The sequence below is a fragment of the Cornus florida genome, unplaced genomic scaffold (genome assembly GCF_030987335.1).
Source record: "Cornus florida cultivar Cherokee Brave unplaced genomic scaffold, ASM3098733v1 CherokeeBrave_3.0.0_Hap2_Chr06, whole genome shotgun sequence".
Classification (NCBI taxonomy): domain Eukaryota; kingdom Viridiplantae; phylum Streptophyta; class Magnoliopsida; order Cornales; family Cornaceae; genus Cornus; species Cornus florida.
The window spans coordinates 3,776,657-3,783,544 of NW_026775576.1; the positions used below are offsets into that span (position 1 = coordinate 3,776,657).

Sequence of the window (6,888 nt, forward strand, 5' to 3'; positions counted from 1 at the left end):
CTTTGCAAAAATGAGGCCTGGATTAGTTTTAAAACACAAACCCGAGCCCTTGAACCGGTTCAGTCCTCTTAAACCGGTTTAAGAAGGGTAGTGCACTTTGGTGCACAAATATTGAACTAGTTCAGCCCCATTAAACCGGTTCAAGAGGGATAGTGCACATTTGTGCACAAGGGTTGAACCGGTTCAGCCTCATTGAACCGGTTCAAGACCCCCAGTCTTGAATCCCTAAAGAATTTTGGAAAAACTTTTCAAATCTTTTCAGAATTTTTTTTTTAGACAAATCAGTGATTAAAACTATCAGCAAAAACAAACTAAAAACCTAAAAATCAAAATCTTTTTGAATTTTCCAATTTTTTTCAATTTTTTTTTATGTTTTTATTTATTTTTTTTATTTATTAAAACTAAAAACTAAATCACCAATCATTAAAATCATCTAATCAACACACAATTCAAAACCCTTTTAAAGAATTTTAAAAATATCTTAGAGAACAAATATTTGACCCTACAGATTCTTCAAATAATTTGAAATCTCAGAAAGTAATTGTAACGACCCTAAATTGAATACCGAAAATAATAAAAAATTTAAAAAAATTTCCGGCATGACCTCCGCTAAAAATGGTCTTACAACAACCTGTTCAAATGAAAAAAAAATAACGGCCTTTCAAGACCTATCCAACCTGCCCCAACACACAATACAAAAGAAATATAATGCATTTCCCAATACCACAACATCGACAACCTTCACTAATTAGCCCATCATCGTCATCTCCTTCAACTTAAGCATTTACATGGTCTCGGTTTACAACAAAAATAAATTAAGTATCTTAGTTATGTTACAGGGCCATGATTTGCAAAAATAAATGCTCTTTTACATAGTTTGAGACAATACAAAAAAAATGGGCTAAAATACAAAAGATAACAAAACAAAACTCCTAATCTTCTTCAAGCTTGCGGGGGATTGTCATCCACCACTTCTTTTCTGAACCCTGAAAAATGTTAAATAATAGGGGTAGGCAAAATTGCTCATTAGGTAGTGCCTAAGGCACACCTCTTGAGACCCCGTGAATCCACACAATGAATAGGAATAAGGAAATTGGGATCATACCATGCTAGGAGTAAAAATATAACTACAATACCACATCATTAATCCAACACCACAAATAAATATGCCATCCACTAAAATGTCGTACCATGCAATGTCATTCCCATTTTCCCAAAACCATTTCCATTATCATTTCCAAACCGTTAGTGAACCCGTCCCATGGCAACTCCATGGCGGCACAAGAGGAGGATTGGTCACTGTCCCTAACCCATGGCAACTCCATGGCGTCATTTGGGGCCCAGGTAACTCAACCACACTAGGGCGGTCTCCCTAGTCCCCTCTAGGCCTCACTAACGCCGCGGTCCCTAGGCAACTCCTAGGCGGCCGGGTTTTTCAAAAAATCCTTTTCAAAATTCTTTCCCAAACTCTATTTCATTTCTTTCAAATCAATTTTTCCCATTCTATCCCAATGAATGCACATATGTCTTATGTATTTTAATGATGTATCAATAAAGAAAATTTTATTTCGTACAAGTCAAATATGTACACTATACACGCCTCATAGAAGATTCATAAAATGTCTATACCATACTTGTAAATTACCAAATTCAACACTTAAGACACAATAGGCATGGAATTTATCATTTAGGCATGCTTTATAGAAATCTTTAAAATTTAACATCATGCTTCTAAGTTATAATTTCAGCACATAAATTACAATAGGCATGAAATAAAGTCATTGAAACATATTTTCTCATACCACATGAACACACACATATAATCATATCTTTCATGCATATAACAATTAGAATCATTTTAAAGAAATCAACACAAATAGAGTAATTTAAACATCAAACAAGAAGAATAATTCATAAAGGTGCAAGAATGTATGAATTAGGAACCTCTACCTCAATTATATGCAAAACCCCCAAATTCAACCTCAAACCCTCAAAATGGGTCTCAATTTTCGGACTCCCTAGAATGACCAAAAGCTGAAATTACTGGTATAGATTGGAAGATCTCGTCGTGGGCTTCAATTTGCCGTAAACGGCACTTCAAAACACTAAGAAATGAGGGAGAAATCAAGCCTTGAATTTGTAAACTATAAAAAAAGGCAAAGAGACTGCCAAGAGAAAGACACAGATAGAGACGGGAGAGAAGGAATGAGATTACAGAGAGTTAAGAAAAACGTGGTCGTATGACCACTTAAACATTAGTGGGTCCCACCTATTTTTTTTTTTTCTTTTCTCTCTCTTTTTTTTTTTTTTTTTTTTTTTTTTTTTTTTTTTCTCTGTTTTGTTTTTTTGTCTCTCTATATATATTACAAATATATATATATAGGAGAAACACAACCATTACATTCTCTCCAATTTTAAAAGATTTTGTCCCCGAAATCAAGACATACCTAAGGAAGAAAACAACGTTGGGTACTTGGAGCGAACCTCTTATTCGAGCTCCCAAGTAGCCTCCTTGACTCCGTGGTGTCTTAAAAGAACTTTCACCATTGGTTTCGTATTGTTCCTCAACACCTTCTGTTATGTGTCAAGGATCTGAATTGGTCCCTCCTCGTAGTAAACATCCTCATCAATGTCCATATCAACCCAACTCAAAATGTGAGATGGATCCGGCTCATACTTCCATAACATCGATACATAGAAGACATTGTGGACTCTGTCCATCTGTGGTGGCAAAGCAAGTCTGTAGGCAACCTCTCCTATATAGTCCAAAATCTCAAAAGGTCCAATGAATCGTGACGATAACTTGCCACTCTTCCCGAGCCTCAACAACCCCTTCTGTGGAGAAACCAGAAGAAAAACATAGTCTCCTACCTCAAAGGATAACGGCCATCTTCGCTTATCGGCATAGCTCTTCTGCCAACTCTGAGCTGTAAGTAGCCTTTGTCTAATCAGTTTAATCTTCTCAGTAGTCTCGAGTACTATGTCGGGTCCTAAGGCGGCTGTCTCACCTAGCTCAGTCCAACAAACTGGAGACCTACAAGGTCTACCATACAACACCTCAAATAGAGCCATCTGGATACTCGCCTGATAATTGTTGTTATAAGCAAACTCAATACGTGGAAGGTGATCCTCCCAACTACCTCCCAAATCAAGCACACATGCCCGAAGCATATCCTCCAAGATCTGGATAGTACGCTCCGACTGGCCGTTTGTTTATGGATGGAATGCCATACTAAGATGCAACGCTGAACCAAACGCTGCTTGAAGTCCTTCTCAGAAATTCGAAATGAACTTGGCATCCCTATCTGAGACAATGGTTACTGGAACTCCATGCAACCTTACAATCTCCTTCACATAAAGTACACCAAGCTTCTCTGCATCATCTGTTACCTTAATACGCAAAAAGTGAGCCGTCTTGGTCAACCTATTAATGATGACCCATACGGCTTCATTGCCCCTCCGTGACCGTGGAAGACCTGTCACAAAATCCATAGCAATATGTTCCCATTTCCACTACGTTACAGGCAATGGTTGCAACAAACCAGCCGGTCTCTGATGCTCGGCCTTCACCTGCTGACAGGTAAGGCACTTAGCCACAAACTGAACAACATCTTTCTTTATCCCGTTCCACCAATACTGACGTGTCAAATTATGATACATCTTGGTACCACCTGGATGAACCGCAAAGCAGGAAGTGTGAAACTCTCGTAAGACGTCCTCGCGACAACCTGTGGGAACTACTAATAAATCCCTGAACCACAGACCCCCATCTGCATGCAAGGCCCAATCTTTCACTGTCTCACCACTGGAGATCAAAGCATGAATCGCATCTAAATCCAGGTCCTGTCTCTGTGACTCAATCACTCGTACAACAAGAGTAGGCTGAGCCACAAACTAAACAAGAATGCTGGCTCACTGTTAACATCGTTATTAAAATAATACAATCCCGTTTCTGCTAGATATTCAAGCATCTTCCATTTTCGAATGGCCAAACTAGCCAAAGTTCCATGAGATTTTTGGCTTAAGGCATTTGCTACCACATTTGCCTTGCCCGGATAATACTGCAAGTCAAAATTATAGCCCTCCAAGAACTCAATCCATCTTCTCTGTTTGTTGTTCAAGTCCTTTTGGGAGAAAAGGTACTTGAGACTTTTATAATCCGAGTATACCTCGAATCTCTCACCATACAAGTAATGTCTCTAACACTTCAAGGCAAATATAACTGCCACTAACTCCAAATTATGAGTAGGGTAGTTAAGCTCATGAGCCTTCAACTGTCGAGAACCATAAGCCACTACTCTACCATCCTGCATCAACACACATCCCAAACCATCACGTGAAGCATCACAATAAATTACATTACCTAAGCCACGCTTAGGTATCACCAACACTGGAGCTATAGTCAATCTTGTCTTTAACTCTTGAAAGGATGACTCACAGGCTTCATTCCACGTAAACTTGATTCCTTTCCTAGTCAAACGGGTCATAGGAGCTGCCAAACGGGAGAAATCCTTCACAAATCTCTAATAGTAACCCACTAGGCCAAGGAAACTCCGAATCTCAAAAACATTCTTGGGTTGCTCCCAAGTCAAAATGGCTTCAACCTTTGATGGATCCATCGACACTCCACCTTCTGAAACAACATGCCTTAAAAATTTCACCTCTTGTAGCCAAAACTCACATTTCTCATATTTGGCATACAATCGGTGCTCCCGCAAAATCTGTAAAATAATACTCAAATGGATCTCGTGCTCCTCCCAAGATCATGAATACACGAGAATGTCATCCATGAAAACTACCACAAACTGGTCCAAGTAATCATGAAAGACACGGTTCATCAAGTCCATGAATGCCGCTGGTGCATTAGTCAAGCCAAAAGGCATAACAAGGAACTCATAATGTCCATACCGTGTACGGAATGCTATCTTTGGGATATCCGCATCCCTGACCCGTAACTGATAGTAGCCTAACCTCAAGTCAATCTTCGAAAAACAATTGGCTCCTCTCAACTGATCAAACAAATCATCTATCCTTGGCAAGGGATACTTGTTCTTGATGGTGACATGATTCAACTTCCGGTAATCAATGTACAACCTCAAGGAATCATCTTTTTTCTTAGTGAATAAGACCGGTGCGCCCCACGGCGACACACTCGGTCGAATGAAACCTTTCATCCTCAAATCATCAAGTTGCCTTTTTAATTCTTCCAATTCAATTGGTGCCATACAATACGGTGCCATAGAAATTGGCACGGTACCTGGCTTCAAATCAATAGAGAACTCCACTTCTCGGTGTGGAGGCAACTCTGCCAAATCCTTCGGAAACATATCTAGAAAATCATGAACAACCGTAGGATAATCCTTTTTCACAACATCATCTTCTTCGACTATAAGGCTAGCCAAGAAGTAATTACCATGACTCTGTCTACGAACTCCATAAAACGATGAAAGGTGAGAATCATTCCGATCTCCCATGAAAAAGAAACAGTCTCCCTCGGGAGTGCAAACTGTGACTCTACCTCTAAAACAGTCGATCATGGCACGAAAGGAAGCTAACCAATCCATCCCGAGAATGACATCAAAGCTAGTCATCTCCAGGAGGATAAGATCAAACACAAAAGTCCATCCGGCTATCACAATGGAACAATCCCGCATAACTCGACTCAAAGACACTGAAACCCCAATTGGCGTATCAACACACAACACCCGATCCATGAAACTGACCTCTAACCCCAATGCAAGTGCAAATGATGATGATATAAAGGAATGAGATACACCAGAGTCAAACAAAACATGGGCCCAAGAACCAAACACTGGAAATATACCTCGGAGAACTAACGATCCAGGAGATGCATCAGTCGGTGCAAGTGCAAAGACACGTCCCTGTGATACCTGTGCCTGAGAACTGCCAACCTGAACACCTGAATACTGCATTGATATACTAGGAGTATCCCTCCTAACTGACCGTGAACCCTGAGAGGACATGGCAGGTTGTGATGGTGGTGATCAGAAACCTGATTGAGACTGTGACGGCCTCTGCTGTGACCTTCTGCCACTACTGGTGCCTGCTCCCTGATTAGGACAATTCTTAACCTTATGGCCCTATTGGCCACAACCAAAACAAGCCCCAGAATTAACCGATGTCTGTGGACACTCTGACTTATAGTGGCCCAACTGATTACAACGATAACAAATGACACCACTCCTGGCAGACCCTGCTGGTATAGGAGTGGTAGGAGCAGATCGTGCTGACTGCTGCCCCTAAAACTAAGATGAACCACCCCTATTCCTCTTCCCTGAAGGTCCCTCTAAAAATGTTCTGCATTTCTCTTTTGTTTCCACTGCTCCCTTCTTGCATCCTTATCTTTAATATCAGCCTCAAGCATCAAGGCCCTCTCTACTGCCTCAGAATAAACATTGATAAACTGTGCCATTATCAATGACCTCATTCTATCATTAAGACCGAAAACAAATTTCCGAGTCTTATCAACTTCATCTCTTACCATTTCCGGAGCGAAGCGAGAAAGTGAAGTGAACCTGTTCTCATACTCCGTCACTGACATATTGCCTTAAATAAGGCAAAGAAACTGGTCTTTCAACTCCGATCTTTTAGAAAGCAGAAAATACTTCTCGTAAAATAGTTCCTTGAACTTGTCCCAACTCATCTCTTCTATTTTATGCTGATTCATAACCGTCTTCCACCAAAGTTTGGCATCTTTAGCAAACTTGTAAATTGCTAGGATGATCTTCAGGTGATCCTCTATCACATCCATTAAGGTCAACTATGTCTCAACTTGATCCATGTAGTCGTCTGCTACCATTGGATCCGCACCGCCCTCAAACATAACCGGTATCAGCTGAGAAAACCCCTTAATGATCTAGAGAAGCT

The 6,888-nt window shown here is 40.3% G+C and overlaps 1 pseudogene; it reads right to left on the bottom strand.

Moving 5' to 3' along the window:
* The window catches only part of LOC132313799 (heat shock protein 82-like), a 56,091-nt pseudogene extending 49,529 nt beyond the window's left edge, over nt 1-6,562 (bottom strand).
* Nucleotides 6,563-6,888: the final 326 nt, after the last annotated feature.